This window comes from Protopterus annectens, chromosome 10.part0 (genome assembly GCF_019279795.1).
Source record: "Protopterus annectens isolate FY-2018-M chromosome 10.part0, PAN1.0, whole genome shotgun sequence".
Taxonomy (NCBI): domain Eukaryota; kingdom Metazoa; phylum Chordata; order Ceratodontiformes; family Protopteridae; genus Protopterus; species Protopterus annectens.
The window spans coordinates 1010600713-1010622237 of record NC_056744.1 but is presented as its reverse complement, the minus strand read 5'-3'; positions in this window follow the sequence as shown (position 1 = coordinate 1010622237).

The window sequence follows — 21525 nt, the reverse complement described above, 5'->3', positions numbered from 1 at the left end:
TATAAGTGGAGCATAAGGAGTACGTCCTACAGTTTATGCTGAATGGCTGGCCATTTAGAGGTCATCTGCTTGCACCCTCCTTCTAGGGAAGAGAAGAAAATCATGCTGTCCCCATAACAACCCTCAAGCCCACCAAGCCCACTGGTGGCATAGATGGATGCTGCCCCCTGCACTTACGGCTGAACTGTGCAATGTTACTTTCATTTGACAAATTCAGAATAAAAGTTTTATGAGCTGCATCATATCAAGAGTTTATTTTTTATGCATAGTGCAGTCACAATGTACAGAATATGTAACCAGGCTCAGCATCAATCTGGTTTCGCTGATGAATTCAGATTAAATCTATTCCATAAGATTCTAAGAGAAAAAATGGTTCACTACAGCAAAAAATACACAAAGCTTCACTGCAGACTGCCACAAGGCCTAACTTCCAAATGACTTTCACTGAGAATTTTGTCATTGTACATTGCAAGCAAGTTTAATTTGAAGAACTTTGCTGTGTATTAACTTCAACTAGACAAATACGGTGCCTGCCCTATACTGGAAAAAGTTGGCCACTGTCCTTCATCTTGACCAATAGATTACACTGTATGGGCCAGTTACTTCACCCCCCACCCCAGCTGCCTGGTTTCTGAATTCAGGAAATGAAAGAAAACATTTTCTACTTTGCACCTCTCTGTTAATTGCCTTGTACTGGATATAAACTGATACTCTCTGTTATAATTTGACCAGAGGGTGGGAGGGTCACTGTGGTAGAATGTATTACTAAATATCCCCTCACTGTTCTCTCCTCTTCCACCCAGTCACCATCTTCCTTCACAGAACAGGTATGTGTCATATGTATGTTTTGACATTTCTATTCATTCTAAGACTGTGTAGAATGATGACTAGACCTTGGTAGTGTGTTGTATTTGTATTAATTTCATTCAGATTGCATAATCTTTATGTATGTTGAGCCCGTGCTCTTTAACAAGTATGTAATGTCATTTGCTGGTGTTTTGGTATAAAGATCACATTTTTGATGTACTGCTGACTTAATAAAGCTACTCCACAGCTTATCCTCCTTTCTTCTCCTTCTACTGGGCCAACTCTCAACCTACCATGATTTTATAATGTCTCTCAGCATCTCTCCAACTCTGACCTAACCACCTAGTTAAACTTCCTTCCAACACTTTCCATGTATCACACTAAACCTGTTTAGTGACACCTCTCACCTTTACCCCAAACATGAGTAACTCCATTTTAACTTAAACTAAAACAAAATTAAGTGGAAAAATACTCTTACAAAACAAGTATCAGTAATTGCGCAGTATACCAAAATCCTTCTAGGAGGAGACCTTCACCTGTAATCCTGACACCACCTATCACAATGAACATCAAGACAGTTCTCCTCCACACACTACTCTAACCATAGAATGGTCAACCCCCAACCTCGGTAATCTAACTTTTGCTGCCATAAATGTTAGAAGCATAGAAAATAAAATTGCTGAATGCTTCGATTACCCAATATAAGCCTGATATTCTAACTATAACTGAAATGTGGCTTAAACCCAGCATAAATGACTCCAAAATGACACTTCCTGGCTATAATATCATCTATAATGACCATATAAAAAAGAAAGGTAGTGATATTGCATTACACATTTCCCCTTAAAACAAACTAATGCCAAAGTTCAATTCAGCAGAGCTTTTTTATTACTTTCCTAAAATTAAACAATTATAAGCCAATATATATTACTGTTCTTTATATCCCTCCTGGTGACAATACAGCTATACTGGAAGATATCCTACACTGGATACATACTGGCTAGCAATTCCATCTGAAAAAATACTACTAGGTGAGGTAAATGTCAATTGATTGGACATAAACTCTAACTCCCCTACATCTAGTGCAAACGTATTTGGTTTCACACAATTAATTTATAGCCCCACACACTGTAGCAAAACATCAAATTCCCTGTTACACTATATCCTAGTATCAGAGCCTAGCAAATATACCACCACAGTTACAATGTCAGACTGTCTCAGTAATCATACCCCAATCTATACAACCAGATATCTTACACATCCACTTAAACAGCATATTTATAAAACAACATGCAACCTTTACAAGTTTAACCCAGAAACGCTCATTACTACCCTATCATCTATTAACTGGAACTTCCTAAAAATCCTCCCCTTAGATGATGCTGTAAATGAATTCAGTACAACTTTCCTGAATATCCTAAATAGCCTTGTACCTTCTAGAAGGAAGAGACTAAAAAATAATGCAATTTATCTATCCAAAAAGAGTAGAATGCTAATGCAGGATAGAGAAAAAACAGACAGAATGGCAAAATATAAAACACCCCAATAACTTGAAAACTTCAGAATGCTTCACAATTTGCTAAATGCAAATAAATGAAAACAAAGCTATACTCTAATGACTTTCAGAATAATAATAAACACAACCCTAAACATTTCTAGATAGCCAAAAAAGTACTTTGCATCCCAGCCAACAATTCAACCCTAACCCGTCTCCCAATAACTCAACCCTCAAAACTACAATACAATTCAATTCTTATTTCATGGATAGTATAGCAACTCTAACAAAGGAATCCCCAACATCTAATCCTAACCCTGCCCAACAGCCATGAATCACCACATCCAATTTTACCTTCAAACCTGTGCCCAGATCCAATATAACAAACTCAAACCATGCTCTACTTCAGGTGGTGACCTTCCAAGCAAGTACCTTAAAATAGCTATAGGTATTGCCTATCCTGTCTCAATCCTTATAAATAGATCAGTCCAGGAAACCCACATTCCTTCTCTCTAGAAAAAGTCACTCATTATCATTCTGCACAAAGGAGAAAGGTCAACAGACATTACTAATTTTAGAACTATAGCAATCTAATCCCCCTCTCCAAAACATTTGAAAATGTACTCAAAAATCAATTGCTAAACTATCTGTTTTAGAAAAAACTCCTATCCCCCACACAACACGGCTTCCATCCTTCCCATAGTACAACACTGCATTTCTAACCTATATAGATACCATCAATAAAGCTAGAGATAATGGCAAACTAGTCTACTCATTATTTCTAGACTTGTCTAAAGCGTTTGACACAGTTTGTTACAGAAAACTACTTCAGTTGTTCTCATTAGGTCTCTCTCATCCCACCTTTCTATGGTTCAAAAGCTACCTATCCAATAGGTATTATTTAGTAAAATGGCACTCTACCCTCTCTCCATAGCTGTCTCCTCGTTAACATTCTCCACACATCCACACAATAGGCCTCCCCAATACAGTACGCAGATGACACCACAATTATTTGCATATCTGCCAATATGGCACACCTCCAAAAACATTACTCAGGAAGCTTTAACAGAAACTCAAACAAGTATCAGTAACTCACAACTCATGCTAAACCCTAAAAAAACTACTACTTTTTTATCCAAATCCCTCGCTCATGAAAAGAGAAAAGCTAAAGTTCTCTCTCTTAATAACACAACCATTGAATTCACTTCTCAAAGCAAATTATTAAGGATGATAGTGGATGATAATCTTAAATTTGACCTACATATACAAAATTGCATAAGAAAAACTCATCAAAAACTATGGATATTTTCTAGAACCAAAATCTTTCTCACCAACGCAACCAAAACCACACTTGCCACTACTTATCTCCTCCCCACACTTCTTTATGATGCTTACCATCCTTACTAACCACCAGGCATTATAAAAATCAAAACTTGAACAACGCTATAACAAAGTTGCTAAATTTCAGCAAATACCCCATTCAGAACCCACCAATATAAAGTACTAAAAAGCTTAAATTGGTTAGAACTACTCCCTTAACGAGCATATACAAAGCTTCTTACCAGATATAAAATTATCCAGAATACATCTGCTTGTCCAGGACTAAATAACTTTCTGTACAACTATGTTCCTAGTTGGTCATTACAATCCAGTGACCAAAAACTCATGTCTGTCCACAAACCTATAAAAATGTGCCTGACATTGTCTGTACTTGTACCATATTGCCAAGTCCTGGAAATCCTTGTCTATATCCATCAGGTCAGCACCCTCCCTTCCATCCTTCAAAACCATTCTGAAAGACTTCCTAGTAAAGAAAATGGTCTGCTCTTGCTCAACAGCTGGATAAACTATGTCCCTAAATGTGAACTAACACCTTTTCATACCACAAACCTCCTTACTCTCCCTCTTTACTCAGTTCCTTATTTCTATAATTTTCTCTCTGCTGGCTTTCCTCTCTAAATATACCACAACCCTGCTTTTCTCTCACTTCATATTGCAATTCCTGTTTGTATTATACTAACTTGCCTTTAATTTCTCTATAAACTGGCTAACATTTCTCTAAATATTAAATCATTGTAATATAACATGTAGCTATTCTTAACCAGTGTTTTCATATTAAGTCTTGGTATAATTATTTAAACAGTAATTGTTTTCTGTATTATTTTTAAAGATTGTAAAATTATTCTTACATTTTTTTAATACTGTGGAGTTTTTCTCTCCTGGCCTCTGCTGAAAATGGGCTCCTACTCAGTTAAGCTTTCCTGGTAATCAAATGTCAATAAATAAATAACAATAAATTGATTATATAAATTATAAGCTCCACCGTTTTGCACATCAGGCTTGTAAAGCTGATGCATCTATAATTACTGTACCTGGGTCCATGATGGTGGCATTCTTTTGAAAGGCATCACCAGCACATTGTACCATAACTCAGAAACAAATAATGTGACTAAATGTAGGTTAAACAATTTCTGCAGAGGTTCAGTGAAGTTTATGTTTGGCGCTGTTTATTAAACATCAACATATGTTATCAGGTCCCACAAAGGAAGCATGTTTGGTCTTTGATAGCACTTTCAGAACATGTTCCTTGATGATAAGAAGGGAACATGGGACATATGGAGGGATATATGGGATATATAAGGGATTTTGGAATATATAGAGTTTGGATGAATGTTTTGTCAGTAAAATTTACACATTTGCTTGTATATTGGTAATGTTTATTGGGTAAGAGTGGGTGATCCCATTTAGGACAAGCTCTGAGTACTACTGGGTATTGTTCCTTAGTTTCCTAATGTAGCTACCCTTAGCTTCAGAAACCAAAGTTCATGAGTTGCTTTATTGCTCTTAATAGTATTTTTCAGTTCCCTTGTAATGTTTTATACAATGTCTTTAGACATTACGTGGACATTATATAATGTCCTTGTTAGATGGTGTTTTGGATCTACTCTGTAATTTAAGGAGATTTTTTCTTTTCTCTTGTAAAATTTGTTTATGGGAATGTTTGTTAATTGAGTACAAGAAACTCTGAGCATAACCTACATTGGATACACAGGTGCTCCATTTAACTGTGGGGTATCTAAAGTCTTCCAAAACAAGTGAGTTATTTTTAAAAAAGACATCTTTGGATACTTTCTGGAATCTAGCATGATCAACAATGGACTTGTCAGGTGTTCTGGAGCAGACTATAATTTGCTAGCTTGTCTTATTTATAGTGATCTGTAGTTGTGTGTGTTCTGTTTTGAGTCCCCATATCATGCCATATAGCCGGCATGGTAGGTGTAAAACCCAGGTATGGGAGAAATATTTTATTTCCAGTTAAACCAAGTGTCAGTAATTTCACAAGCATGGATATGATCTAAATGCAGAAGATCCTCAAATCAGGCAATTTGTTGTAAAAATGTTTTGACATTGAGAAGAGCAACCATAATGAAGTCCAAATTAGAGTTTGATGAATTTGTTCCACCAGAATGTCCAGTAACTAGACTCTCCCTAAAAAAGGCAACATGGGGCAGCAAATGCTTTAGCCAGTATGCAGAAGCCTCTAAACCATGCAGATGAGAACTGGAAGTTCAACTGCTGAATCCTACACTAAGGGGGCTGTACGAGCACATTCACTTATGCATGGACCGAGACAACCCAAATAAAACCAAGACACTGTCCTCTAAAAAAAGGAAGCCAATCTGGTGGTCCCCTGCCATAAACAAGCTATACAACATAAGGAAGAAACTGTTGCAAAAAAGAGGAAGTACCCAGGATTCAAAAAAACTCCCACACTCGCCACAGTAGAAAGCTGAGATCCCTCATAAAATCTTGCAAAGCTAGTTACAAAAACAAAATTGCCAAAGATTCCAAAGACAACCACAAGACATTCTATAGCTATGTCAATAATCTAAATGGCAATACTCAGTTCTGCTCTGAGCTACAGCAGAATGGCACTAGATATACTGATCCCAAGGATATTGCCAATATTCTGGCAGATAGATTCAGTGCCAACTTCACCCCCCTCTCAACCCCTAAAGGGCCCATCTCAATACCAATCCCAAGGATATTGCCAATATCCTGGCAGATAGATTCAGTGCCAACTTCACCCCCCTCTCAACCCCTAAAGGGCCCATCTCAATACCAAAAGAATGCCAAATTCCGGTAATCACTGCCACTCAGGTAAAAACTGCACTCTGCAAAGCCAAGAATACAGCCTCCATGGGACCAGACGACATCCTGACCTGTGTACTGCATGAACTACAAAATGAACTGGCACCTCACCTCTGTGTCATGTTTAATCATAGCCTCACCTCAGGCTTCGTGCCCACAGAATGGTGCACAGCTACAGTCATCCCACTCCACAAGGGGGGATCCACTTTGGATCCCGGGAGCTACCGTCCCATCAGTCTGATGAGCCTGATCTGCAAAGCAATGGAACATATTATTATGGAACTTATAAACAAAGACATTGGCAACTTTCAAACACTGGATCCCACCCAGTTTGGGTTCGTGAAGGGCCGATCTTGCCTCCTGAAACTGATCGACTTTTTTGAATCAGTCTCCAGAGCTGTGGACGAGGGTAAGGTGGTTCACACAGCCTACTTGTACCTTGCCAAGGCTTTCGACACTATCCCCCACTCTGGAATCATAGATAAACTTACTAAGCTGGGCATTAATCCCTACATCACTCGATGGGTTGCAAACTAGCTTACTGACAGAACACACACTGTAAAGTAGCCGACTCCAAATCCTTTCCTGACAAGTGAGTGTACCGCAGGGTTCTGTCCTGGGACCTCTCTTGTTTGGCATCTACTTCTCTGACATACAGGCCAACACTAAGGGACTCTGGCTTACAAAGTTCGCAGATGACTGTAAGCTGGGAGCCATTACTGAATCCCCAAATAATGTGGATATACTACAAAAGAGCTTACTGAAACAGATGCCTGGTACCAGAGCAATGGGCTCAAGCTAAATACCAAAGAATGTATAGTTGTCCCCTTTGGGAAAAAACATGTACCTGTGAAGTACCACATAGGTGGTGGTACACTAAACACCGAAAGTGTGATAAGTGACCTAGGGACACAAGTGGGCAGTCGTCTCGTCTTTGATAACCACATAGCTACAACAGTTAGAAAATCCTTCTACATGGCACACCTCATCACCAAAGGCTTTTCATCCAGAAAAAAGCAGGTCATTGTCCCTCTGTACTCATCTCTCATTAGACCCATTATAGAATACAATGCCTCATTTGGTATGTACCTCACAAGACATCTACAACAATTAGAAAGGCCGCAGAACTACCTCACAAAAATAATCACAGGCCTAAAGCAGATGCCTTATGCTGACCATCTAAAGAAACTCCAGCTATACTCTGTCGCATATTGCCTACTCAGAGGCGATCTCTGCCTAACATACAAGGCCATGTCAAACCCAGAGTTGTTGGACATGCTACACATAAAGAAGTCCCAATCCCTCCAAGCCACATGCTCCAGGGATCTTAAACTTTTCATCACGATGAATAGAACATGCTGGAGGGATAGGTTCCTGACCCAGAGACTCCCCATACTCTGGAATAGGCTGCCCATACATGTCAGGCAGAGTGCCTCAATGGCCCTCTTCAAGAGGAACCTTGACATTTGTGTGGGAGATAGGAAATTCACCTCAGGATCACATCAGTAGCCCTGCTAGACAAGGGTCCAGGAAAGTAAATATTTGTGGGAAGCAATAGCCAGAGAATCGTTATGGCTAGGCTTGTATAGGCCCTAGGGCCGATAGCCTAGTACCTACCTATGAACCTATGGTCATCCCTTGTGAAGCAGTTAGGGCTATCATGCTGACATGCACTGAATCCTACTAGAATGGCACCAACTATTCAGCCAATTATCATTTCTTTGTACATAGATATCCTCCTTGAAGAAGGATTGCACTCAGGGCCAGGTTTTTGCCTACATTTGTCACAACCATGGAAAGTTCTGAGAGGTCTCTCTGCATGTCCCTCTTTGCAACCTAGGTCATTCACTCACATATGGGCCAGCACTATGCCATAGTCACATTTTCTATGTGAAAGGGTCTTTAGGTCCCTTGTAACTTCAGAGATCTTGGCACCCAAAAGGCAACTGACTGTAACCCTTTCATTGTCCTGCCTTATGAATGGACAACCTATATGCCTAACAACTGAGACCCCAATCACAAAGACATTTTGTTAGTAGAAAGTTTAGAAGTACAAGTTTGGGAGCAATATGAAGCTTATTGATTCATCTATTTATTTATATAGTGCACTGACCAATACTGACCAATTTCAGGCTCAGCCAAGTGAAATACAGAACATTTCACAAACAAAAAATACAGAAATGCAAGCAGTAACAGAATAGTTCAATGTGCAGTCAAGCTGAGTGTAATGTACAATATATACTTTAGTTTATAAAGTGGATCGATCTTCAGTGAATCTTGAGAGAGAAGAAGAGAGCTGGAAAGGAGATTGTTTAGGTGATATGCCCTGTGTTGAAGCAGGGGCATTTGGCTTGGATGAAGAAGGGTTTTTTGAGTTGCATTTTGAACTTAAAATAAGTGTTGAGTTCTTCAATATTGATAGGGAGAGCTTGTCAAAGAGTAGGTGCTTGAGAAGAAAAAACATGTGCAGGGCTGTGGAGTTTGGTTCTAGGGTAATGGGAGTTGGTGTGGCTTGTGAGTAGTGTCTCAAGTTGTATAGGGAAGTGTTTTGTGATGTCTAGCTACAAGGGGAGTAGCTGTGTGGAGTTGGAAGAGTTTGTGTAATTGAGATACTAAAAGTATATTAGATATTCATTTTATGGGTAGTCATTTGTCTTTTCTTATGGTGTTACAGTGATTTCACAGAGAGGTGAGTTTGTAATGAATTGGCAGATGCTATTAGACATAGTGTGGAGTGTAGCAATGTCTTTCTTGGAGGCTGAATCAAAAACTGAGAGCCCATATTTTCAAGTTCTGAAAGGAGAACTCCTTTCCCAATGGCTGTTCTGGACAACTGGAATAGAAAAGGGGAGATTTTTTTTTGGCCAGAAGAGGAGGGAGTTTACTTTGGCTCTCACTTTGTCTAAGTGGAATTGGAACTTTAGTGACTGAGCAATACAAATTCCTAGGTATTTGAAGGTGGAGATTGTCTCTGTAGAATGGTCAATGATAGTTAAAGAGTTAGGTGTTTGTTGAGTTTTCTGTGGAGTTACCAAAAAAAGAAGTTACGTACTCAGCATAACGTTCCAGGTTTGTTGTCCTTGATCTCGCCTTTCTTTTTGCTGTTTGAGTTCAGAGCCGACCCTCGGCTCCAACTCGGCCATATACTATAGCTCGAGAGCTTTTACTGGCTCGAGGCTAGCCCCTTTTCCAGCATGCCTAGCAGTAGTTACTCAGATCTCATTTGTGATAACCCAATACTAGGCCATGCAATTAGAAAAGAGGTATACTCTATTTTACATATCAGAGGACGCTGCAAGGTAAGGCGTGGGATGAACGCTGCTCGTCCGAACAAATTCCAAAGGAGACTGATGTGATAAAGGCAAATCTTCTCTTTAAGGTATCAACTGTTTATTCAGTAAAATCCGCACAGGAAAACAAAGAAGTTCAGTAATATCCACACATGAAAACAAGAAAAACAATGGAGTTAAGCGCTTTCGACTGGGTCACAAGCCAGTCTTCTTCAGAACTGCAAAACAGTGTGAAATGTAGAACATTTATACTAAATTATCAGCGGTTAGAAAAACCGCGCCAAAAACCTTTTTAAAACTTTTTAAAGTGACAACACAATTTTTCAAACAGCAGAATAGGCTGCTGTTGACGTACACCATCATCTTGTGCTAGCAAGACTTAACACATAAAGCATCCAGCTGCACAAACTTATGAAAATACATGTAAGAATGCATATAAAAATGCGTGTTGAAGATGGATAATGTTGTTATTTACTTCTATAGATACATAAGAGTACTACCTATTTAAATTGGTGGGACATTTAAATATTTAAATATGCAAGATCTAATTAAAGAAATGATGTACTTATTTCCCTGAGTATATGAAAAAAAAAATATATATATATATTAATGGACATGAGGTACAATATAAACTAGTTTATACTAATACTAATTTAGTATAAATGTTCTACATTTCACACTGTTTTGCAGTTCTGAAGAAGACTGGCTTGTGACCCAGTCGAAAGCGCTTAACTCCATTGTTTTTCTTGTTTTCATGTGTGGATATTACTGAACTTCTTTGTTTTCCTTTACTGAATAAACAGTTGATACCTTAAAGAGAAGATTTGCCTTTATCACATCAGTCTCCTTTGGAATTTGTTTTGATTTCTGCATTTTGTTACATATCAGAGGACACCTACATATAAAGGTGTAACCCATCCATAAGAGTAAGAAGGGGAAACTAGGACTAACCAAAAGGTATGGTAAAAAAGGAAACCCAGCCGGTATAACTAATAAAAACAATGGATTCCTCTCGATCCTCCAGGAAGGGGGAAGGAGGGTGGGATGCAAGAAGGAAGGCGAGATCAAGGACAACAAACATGGAATGTTATGGTGTGTACATAACTTCTTTGTGTTATGTTGACCATATTTCACCTTCGTTCTTGCTGTTTGGGACAGCATCCCCAGCACCTGATTCTTGGGTGGGTCACTGGAAAAAAACTCTTCAGGACTGTGGAACCAAAGGATGCCCTGTTCCAGGAGGCCACATCTACTTTGTAATGAGTGATAAAAGTATGGGGATTAGCCCATGTAGCTGCCACACAGATCGAATCCAAAGGCAGTCTGGCTTGAAAAGCAATAGAGGTAGCCAAGGCCCTTGTTGAGTGTCCTTTAATTTTTCCTGGAAGTTCTTGTTTACACAAATTGTAGACATGTTTTATAATGTCTGAAAGCCATTTAGATAAATTCACCTTTGAGACTGTACAAATTATTTTATTGTCCGCAAAGGATATGCCCAATTAGTCAGATTTTCTAAAGTCCTTGGTTCTGTGTAAATAGAAATGTAACTGTCTATGAACATCCAATTGGTGAAGCTTATACTCTGCCTTGTTGCCATGATTGGGGAAGAAAACAGGAAGCTCTATGGATTGGTTCAAATTGTAGTCAAAACATACCTTGGGTAAGAAAGAGGGGTTGGTTCTGAGAGAAACCCGATCTTTATGGAAAATCAAGTACAGGGGTCAAATAGATAAGGCCTGTAATTCTGAAACCCTTCTAGCTGAGGTAATTGCAACCACGAAAACTTTGAGCAGACAAGAAGCAGATGGTTCAAAGGGGGGAAAAATCAGAGCATTTAACACTAAATTTAGATCCCGGGGGGGGGGGGTTCTTATTGAAGGTCTTAAGCGGGTAGTACCTCTTAGGAATTCTTTACATAGCCTATGGGACATGATATTGGACCCCATTTCTTCCATATGGAAATTAGAAATGGCAGCTAACTGAACACGGATAGTAGCTGCAGCTGCTCCTCGCTCAAAAGTTTCAGCAAGAAATTCGAGAATCTTTGAAATGGGTGCAGTAAAGGGAACAACATGATTTTTGCCTGCCCAACAAGAGAACCTCTTCCATTTACTACCATAAAGTTTCCTAGTAGTGGGCTTATGGGAGGAAATCAAAATGTGTTCAACTGCTGGAGAAACATCGGGAAGCCTCTCTAAGACTGGAAATGGAGAAACCAAGCTGTGAGCTTGAGAGTTTGAATGGAAGGATGGAGAGCCCCCGACTGAGGCATCAAAAGATCTGGCACTGGGTCCAGGATCCAAAGCTCCCCCTGCAGGTGAGGCTAAAGGAATGGGAACCATATCTGATGAGGCCAGTAAGGAGCAATGAGGATTAACTTGCAACCCAACAACTGTGCTTTCTGAAGAACCTTGGGGATCAGGGGAAAAGGTGGAAAGGCATAAAGCAGTCCCGGGGCCAATCATGAACAATTGAGTCCCTGGAAGACTGTCCTGGTGGTGGGACTAGGGAAAAGTAGCTGCTGCATTTGTTGTTGAGGGGCTGGCAAACAGATCACAGCATGGCTGGCCCCATTTGCAAAAAATCAAGTCTGCAACTTCCTGCTTCAGGGACCACTCGTGGGGCATCAGGATAGCCTAGCTGAGCTTGTCTGCTATCACTCTGGATTTCCCCGGGATGTGTGTTGCAACCAGAAAGTGTTGGGAAGACATCGCCCATTGCCAAACTCGTAGAGCCTCTTGACACAAGGGGTAAGACCAAGTTCCACCCTGTTTGTTGATGTACCATACTACCGACATATTGTCTGTCTGAATTGCTATAGTCTCTGTAGGTAGAGAGTCCTGAAGTGCTTGCAATGCCAGAAGCACCACTCTCATCTCCAGGACATTGATGTGCAAGTGGTACTTGTGTTCCTGCCAAGTCCCTTGAACAGTCTGCCCCAGATAATGCCCCCCACACCCTATCTGGGAAGCGTCCATGATCACTGTGGCTGCAGGATGGGGGGTTAGAAACGGCCTGCCTACTGTTACTATAGGGGAGTGAAGCCACCACTCCAGATCCTTTTTGCAGGATTCCGTGATCAGAATCTGATGTGACATGGGTAAATCCTGGAATGACAATTGTGCAAAGAGGAGCCACTGCAGAATTCTTATGTGGAAGTGAGCCATAGGGATCAGAGTGATTGCTGCTGCCATAGAACCCAGGACCTTGAGGACAAATCTTGCCTGAATTCTCTTTTTTGTCAACAGCATTGCAACTTGGCGATGAATTGTTCATACTCTTTTTTTTAGGCAGCTTTGCTATCATGGCCCTTGTGTCTAAATCTGCCTCTATAAAGGTAATATATTGACAAGGCAACAAGGCAGACTTCACAGTTTATGGTGATCCCTAGATGAGAACAAGAAAGAATTGTGGATTCCCTTGCCTTGATTAGCTGATGCTCAGTGGTGACAGTAAGGAGCCAGTAGTCTAGATATGGAAACAGCCGGAATCCTAGATGCCTTAGGTAAGCTGTAACTACTGCCATGCATTTGGTGAACATTCTGGGGGCTCTGGTGAGACCAAAGGGCAGTGCTCTGAATTGTTAGTGACTGGCTCCCAGCCAGAAGCATAGATATCTCCTTGACCATCTGTCCATTTTTATGTGGTAGTAAGCATCCTGGAGATAAATAGAGCACATCCCTTTCTGGGACAGAATAACTGGAAGAATGGACTGCATTTTTACCATCCGGAACTTTATTTTCTTGACTGATTTGTTCAGCCTGCTGATATCTAATATGGGTCTCCAGTCCTGTTTTCTTTGGAACTAAAAAGAACCTTGAGTAAGTTACGGATCCGATTTGGTTCATAGATTCATAGGTTCATAGGCTGGTACTAGGCTATCGGCCCTAGGGCCTACACAAGCCTAGCCATAACAATTCCTTGAATATTTTCTTCCCACAATATTTACTTCCCTGGACGCCTGTCTAGCAGGGCGAATGACATGATCCCCGGGTGGAATTTCCTATTTAGAAAATCAAGACCTGATTTCATAAAAATCACTGTTAAAAGTTAAGGTAAGGGCCTTATTGTATATTTGAGGGGCATCATCACCCTGTCCATGGCTGGTAACTGTGATAGCCCGATTCCCTAGTAGTGGCATGAAGTAGCGCAATCCTCTCTTCTCTTCTCACCTACCTCATTGAATATCTCAAATAAAAAGGAATCTGGCTAACTTCTGATGAAGTCCATTGTACAAAGAATGGAAGTGCTAAATTTTAACCTACTATATTAAAGTAATTGGTGGTTTTTAGCTCCAAATTCTCCACTTTCCCCTTGTTTCCTCTTGGTTTGTTCATTACTTTTTCATTCTTGGTTGATACGCAATGAGAACATTAGCAACCAAAAAGACACTGGATCTAGAGGGGGTGCCCATGGAGGAATAGAAATGAGTCAAGCAGAAACTTATAGATGGATTTATGGAGCTAGTCAACTAGATACTGATAGCCCCTCTACCTTCATCATAGGATCATGCAATTATAACTTTAATACTGAAGCCAAGTAAGTCTGCAGGGACTTCCTGGAGGACTCTTTTTCTCAGCAAACTTTGAAACTCTAGGTTTGCTTGATCCCAAAGATTGGGTGGAACATCTGGGATGGAGTGTTGTCTTTTTGACAGGGGAAGTTGGGAGAAGGGGATGTTGTATCCTCTGGATATTATCAATAGTACCCATGTATCTTCTGTGATTGCCTCCAGGCTTTTGGGTACAAGGATAATCTCCCCCCAACTGTCTCTGTAGTCAGACAGTCGAGCCTCCATTCAGGAGTGCTGGAAGGGCCTACCAGAGAAGGTATCTCTGCCATCCTGATTCTGCGGACCCCCCCCTGCCGTGAGACTGGCATCTTCCATTGTTATTTCCCCCTCTGGCCCTGGGGGAAAAATCTCCATGTGTCAGGCAAAACTCCCTGGGATTTCCAGAACCACATCTTTCTGCTCTTCTGGCCCTTAGGATAAGGCCTAGATGGAGCAGAAAAATGTACACCCACAGCAGAGAGAGCTTTGCCATCCTGTTCACACCTGGTAAGAATCTCTTTTACCTGTGGCCCGAATGAGGATGAGCTGTCAAAGGGGGCGCTGGTAAAGGAAGATTTGAAGGGGTCCGCACATTGTCAAAGGCGCATTCAGGAGGGTCTGCATAAGGCCACCCCTGTGCCTGCCTCCCTGCTCACCCCATCGGCTGCGTAAGAAATTAGCCGCATGGAGGAGTTAACTACTGAAGTCATGGTCACCAGCTGAGAAGCAGCCTTGTCCGAGGCTCCCTCAGCCTTGGAGGAGATCCCTTTGAAGCCTTTTAAAGTGGGACAAATAGTTCAGCGACCTGAGTGTAAAGGTCGCTGAAGAAAGCATACGCTTCCAGTATCTGTTCATCGTACGAGACTCTTTATTCGGCGGATGGACAGATGAAAAAGTTTCCACCGATTCCTTCTTGGTGGCTGCTGCCACCACCATAGCATCAACGGGAACACCTTTGGATAAAAAGGTTCTGTCTTCAGGGGCTGTAATGAATTTATTGGGCATCCACAGAACTGGTTCCATTGTATCTGGAGAGCTCCATGCCTTTCAACTCACTACGTGCAATAGTGGGTCAAAAAGAGGAGATACCCAAGAGGTGGAGGGTTGGGAACCAAATGCATCCAGGTACACTAACTCATCTTCAGAAGGGGCAAGGGGACTTCCAATCACCCCTCTGTCTAAGGATTTCTAAGATGTCTGAAAAAGAGACATCTTCAGAGGGGGACAGTGGGGACCCTTCTGAGTCATCCAAGTCTGTGTCTGATGTCCAGGACATAGCGGAGTCCACATGCTTCCTCTTGCAAGCCCTCTTCCGAGGAACCTCTTCAGAGGGATGCTCAGAGAAGGTTTCAGAAGAGGTGGGATCGCCCAATGGGGCATCCTGGAGCATAACTTCCCTATGTTTGGAGCAGAGGGGAGGTTCAGAGGTGGACACTAGCACTGAAGGCAAAGGAGCCTATGGAGCTGAGGGTGGAGCTGTCTCATCAGACAGCACGCTCATCATGACCTCAAAGGCATTGTAGTCCTGACCCAAAAGAGTCTCCAGCTCTGAAGAAGCCAGAGACTTCCTCCAAACCAAGGGCAATGGCTCTGAGTCCAATGTAGGAGCCAAGTTGACCTGCGCTGAAGCTCCAAGAGAGAGAGTAGGGTCAGACAAGGATTAGGAAGTGTCAGCTCCCAGATCCCTCGACAGAAGGCGGTATCGAGGAGATTGGAGCAATAGTCGGAACCAAAAGACAGGAGGAGGTTACTGGAACCACCGGTTCCACCATTATGACTTCCATACACTCTGGCTCCGAGCTCAAAGGAGTCAGAGGAGGAATTGAAATGGGTGTTGGTTGGGCTGTGGGCACCATTTCTGTCTGGGATGGGCCCAAAAGTATTTTAGCTAATGCTGGTGTCCTAAGAAGCCTCTTCACCACCCTCTCCACATCATCATCCAAGAGGCTCCTGGATGAGGAAGAGGAATGTGTTGAAGACCAGTGACTGCCTGCCATAGATTGCAATAAGGGAGACTGTGGAGAAAACTGCACCTGTTCCAAGGCAGGAGACCTGGATCGCTTATGAGACCTTACTGGCTCCAAAACCACAAATGGAGCCGTAGATTAGAGTGTCTTCTCGGGACCGAAAGTAGGGTCTGACCTAGCTTGCAACTTGTCCTTCTGTTTAGATGGATCCGAAATCAGAGCCAAAGAGGATGAAGGCTTGGGTTTTTCCTTTTTTTTTTTTGCTGGCTGAGTCCCCTCCATAGCAGTATCAAAGGGGCTCTTCAGTAGCTCTTGTAAGATCAATTTGTTCTTGCTTTCCTGTAGCCCGTCCTTAAGGGACATCTTTTTTTGAAACCTGAAGGTTTTGATTCCTTGCCAATATTTTTTGACATAATGTCGAACAGCACTATGTAAAGCTAGGCAACGAAACTAAAACACACTACTAGCAAAATAACTATGACAATACAGACAAAATATCCTCCTTGTGGTACACCTTTGGTAATAGCTGCAGATTCTGATTGGGAGGATCTTATTTTAACTCTGAAGCATCTGACAGTAAGGAAATTTTTAAACCAGGAAGCAGAATAGTATAACAAATGTTTTTTTATCAAGACTTTTGCTCTCTTTCTTACTTTTGTTTCTATAATATCCAAATTCAATTATATCCATGTTTAAACATGTTTAAATTATTCATATCTTTAAATTCATTCACATATTTATTTTCTGTAATCTTTCTCCATAACATTTCTTATACATTACATTCCAAAAAACATGTTCACAAGTTTCAAATTCCCAACAATATAAACATACTCTGTCTTTTATATGGCATATTCACCTTTGCTGGTATTTCTTGTATAGACAGTATCCATAAAAAAATATTGACTTTCTATATGTCTTTTACATATTTTCATTCTTGCAACGATTTATTTATTTATTTATTTATTTATTTATTTTACATTTGCTTACCGGGATAGTCTGACTGGATACATGTCCATTTTCAGCGGAGGCCCGGGGAGAAAAGCTCCACATAGACAAACTTACATAGATTACACAGAAGTTAGCAAACAATTATAAAAACAAAGTGATTATATACAATGGGTTAGTAGTGTTCCCTAGTAGGGACTCACAGTTCTCATGGACAGACAATTAAAAGTAAAAGACATCAGAATGATGGCATTCCTTTTCTCAATGTTTAATTCCATTCATGGATATATCCTATAATATTTTCCATAATATTTTCTCTTATTATCAATTTCATTCACATTTATTTTCCACAATATAATCTTGTCTTGATAATTTTCCATTTCTTTATTACAACAAACCCTTCTTTTTCTTGAACTAGGAAAACTCAACCATTCGGTTTTATATTTTAAACTTAATATAATATTATTTTTTAATAATCAACCTTAATAATCAACCTTCATTTTCATTTAAACATTTCATTACTGTATATAAGTTTAATGTAGACATATACAGTATAGGGTTTATTAACCCTAAACTTCCTTTTTCACTTTCCACATACAGTACCCCTCTTTTCACAGGGTTCAACTTTGATCCCCAAATAAAAGAAAATATGATGTTATATACATCTTTCTCTAAGTTTAGAGAAGACTATAAATGCCAGCTAGATAAGCAATCTTTGCTAAAAGCACAGAATTTATTAAATATACTTTCTTTTTAGAGGAAAGCCTAAAAGACATCCCAAAAAACGCACGTTTTATTTCCTCTATTTCTACTTTATCCCAGGGGTATTAATTTTATCCTTATTTAAATTTATTTCACTAATCCATCCATCAAAACCTAACCCTTGACTTTGTCTATATTTAATACAAAACTAATAACCTGAATAATTTCATGCATTTGTTTTATCACGTATCCGTACTTGCTTCATTCTTTGTTGTAATAATAATAATATCATCTGCATAATTTATTACTAATACAAATAATGTACAGCTTAATGGACAGCCTTCTCTAATACCCTTTTCTACATTTATATCTTCTCTCAACCATCCATTTATCATAAGCTTCACTATGTTATACTTATATGCTGACATGGACTTTTTTAAGCCTCTTACTTATATTATATACATCAAGCATACCCATAATAGTGAGTGGTGAATTGAACCAAATGTTTTGCTTAAATCTCCTACCATTACTTTTGACTGAACTTTTCTAACTACTATATCATCTACTATTTCCCTAATTATTAACAACAAATCTTGAACTTTTTTCCTTTTATGCCAAACACATGTTCATTTATATTACCTACTTTTCCCATCCTTTTCATAATATTTTTATAAAAATCTTATAATCTGTATTATTTAACACAACTGGTTTCCAATTCTGTATTTCTTCCTTCTCTACTTTTTCCCATATAAACCTAATGATTTTATGTATTATTTTATTAATTTATTTAAAATGTGTTAACCAGGAAAGTCCGACTTTGATCTACACTAATTTTCAGTGGAGGCTCAGGGAGAAATGCTCCTGATGTATGTATTTGTAATGTGGGAGGAAACCGGAGCACCCAGAGGAAACCCACATGAATGCAGGGAGGGAATGCAGACTCCACAAAGAAGGCACTCCAGTGGAGAATCGAACCGGAAAACCTCCTACTGAGGTGACAGTGCTACCGCTGCACCACTGCGCCATCTACATAGCTCTTTATACCTGAAACCTTTTTCTAACCATTCATTTAATACCTTGATACCTTTATAACCCTTTTTTGCTCTATAGTCATATTTTTATACATCTTATATTCTATTTTTTTAGGTCCTGCTGCTGAATCTAAATTCATTACTTTTATTGCCTCTGCTAGTTCCTCGATTCTTATATCTATTTCTTAATCCTTATTCTCCTTGTCGGAAAATGTATGTACCTTCCATTCTTTCCATATCTTTGTTCTCTGCTCTTTAAACAATGTCTTAATATGTTCTTTTACTACATGCATAATCTGTTCTTGTGTATTATGCATTTTACCTAAAGAATCTTTCATTTCCCTCATTATACTATTATTCTCTTTAATTACTTTACTTAAATATGGTGCAATTTCTTCTTTTTTCCTTTTAGGAAATATCTTTGTACAATAAATGTTTGATTTTTTCTTATTCAAATCATATAATTTCTGTTCCTTAATAAAAAAATTCATTTTTCTTCTCTCAACAATAAATAAGTTAATTGTTTAAACTCTTGTATATTATTTTTCTAAGTATAGCTTCTCTTTCTCCCATGTTACATAACATTTTTATATTTCAGTTTAAAATGTAACCACCATCCTGACCAGTCTTTTTAAAATCTTTTCATTCCTACATGATCTTGCCATAATGTTATAACCTCTTTTTTCCCTTTAGCATCCCATTTCACTTCATTTATTCTTTTTATACCTTCCCTTTTTTATATAATCATCATTTCCCTTTACCATAATCCAAATTCCCTGTGATCTGAAAAACCTGTCAATGATACTTCTTGTTTAACTATTACTAAGCTTTCTGACAATAAAAAATAAACTATTTATGTTCTTTTTTCCCCTCTTTTATGTGTCCAGGTCCCTAGATTCCATATTTCTAACTCTCCGTATTTTACATTCTTTTTAGTTTAACATCATAAGCCTTCTTATTTTGTTATCTTAAGTTGCAATTAAAGTGTCCTACTACAATTATCTCCATGTTAACTGCTACATATTGTATTAACTTTCTAAGCATCTCTTTCCTATCTTTTTTATTACATATGCATATATTGCAATAATTCTCATAACATGTTCCCTCCATCTTACATCAATAATAGTAATTCTACCTGTTTAGACAGTGGTGACATCTAATACTTTAATTGTATCTTTATATAAGTATTCCTGAGCATGTCCCTTTCCCAAAATTCCATATCACATTTCTTCCCCACCGCACTTCGGTTTGAATTCTGACTTTGACAAAAATCTAATATCTAATAGTATAATAACATCACTATCAAGCTTTTTACACCACTCCAAAATACCTATCATTCTTTCCAACTTCTTAAAACTATTAACATTTAATGACAAAACTATACACATAACTCTACTTTAAATAATGTGTATTCATCCTTTCCCTTTCTTTCCTCTTTTTTAAATCTTCTATATTCTTCTTTTTCCTTTCTCCTACTCTTTTACCAATTGAATTTTTCTTTTGTTTAACTATGTTTCATTTAATAACTGTAAAACAAAATGAAACTGGGAACAAATAACACCACAGAACTTTAATAAAATGAATAAAAACGGGTAAAAATGAGCAACACAATACGATAAAGCACTTTTAATGTAGTTAATAACTAGACTTCCTCGGATCTGAGGAAGTCTAGTTAACTAGATGAAAAGCACTTTATCATATTGTGTTGCTCATTTTTACCCATTTTTATTAAAGTTCTGCGCTATTTATTCCCAGTTTCATTTTGTTTTACGCTTATACAGTTTGTTTTAGCTGTTATTTGTTCTTATGTTTTATTTAATGTCATCGTTCTCACTTAAACCTAATTCTTCTTCTTCAATATTTTCTTTGTTTAAGTCTTCCTTCACTTTATCTGTTTGTATCATTTGTTCTCCATTAGTAATGCCACTATCTTTTTTCCCATTTCTTCTAATTTCTTTTCTATGACTTTATCAATTTTACCTTGTTCTTCTTCTATGTCCAACACTACTTCATTTTCTTTTTCTTCACACTCCACCCCCCAAATGTCCCACCTTTTTACATTTATAACATTTTGGTTCACAATTTTTTGCATTATGTCCTATGCTCCCGCATGAAAAACATTGTCTTTTTTTTGCATTTGTTAATTAAATTATCTGTTTTTCCACACAAAAAGTATATTTTTGCCTGTCCCCAATATCTGACCAGGCCACTATCACCTTCAACATTAATAACACTTGGAATATGTGCAATACTGTCATTTTCCAGTTTCAATATCATATTTCAACCCCACGCCGCAGTCCATAAACCTCTATTGTCATATACGTTTGGTAGATTCAGTAAGTCATTACATAAATATAATAAATACTTTTTTAATTTTCTTTTTCTACTTCAGTTCTGAATTGAATATTAGTTTTTTCTTAGTTTCCCTAAAAGAGGGCTTAAATACAAGTTCCATGTTGCACAGTTTTTTTTTCATATTATTCTATAAATCTTTCCATTATCTGCCCAGTCTTGAAAATAATGTCATAAAAAGTGTCTTTATTAATACGGATAAATGTTCTTACCTCATTAGTTTTGATTATGA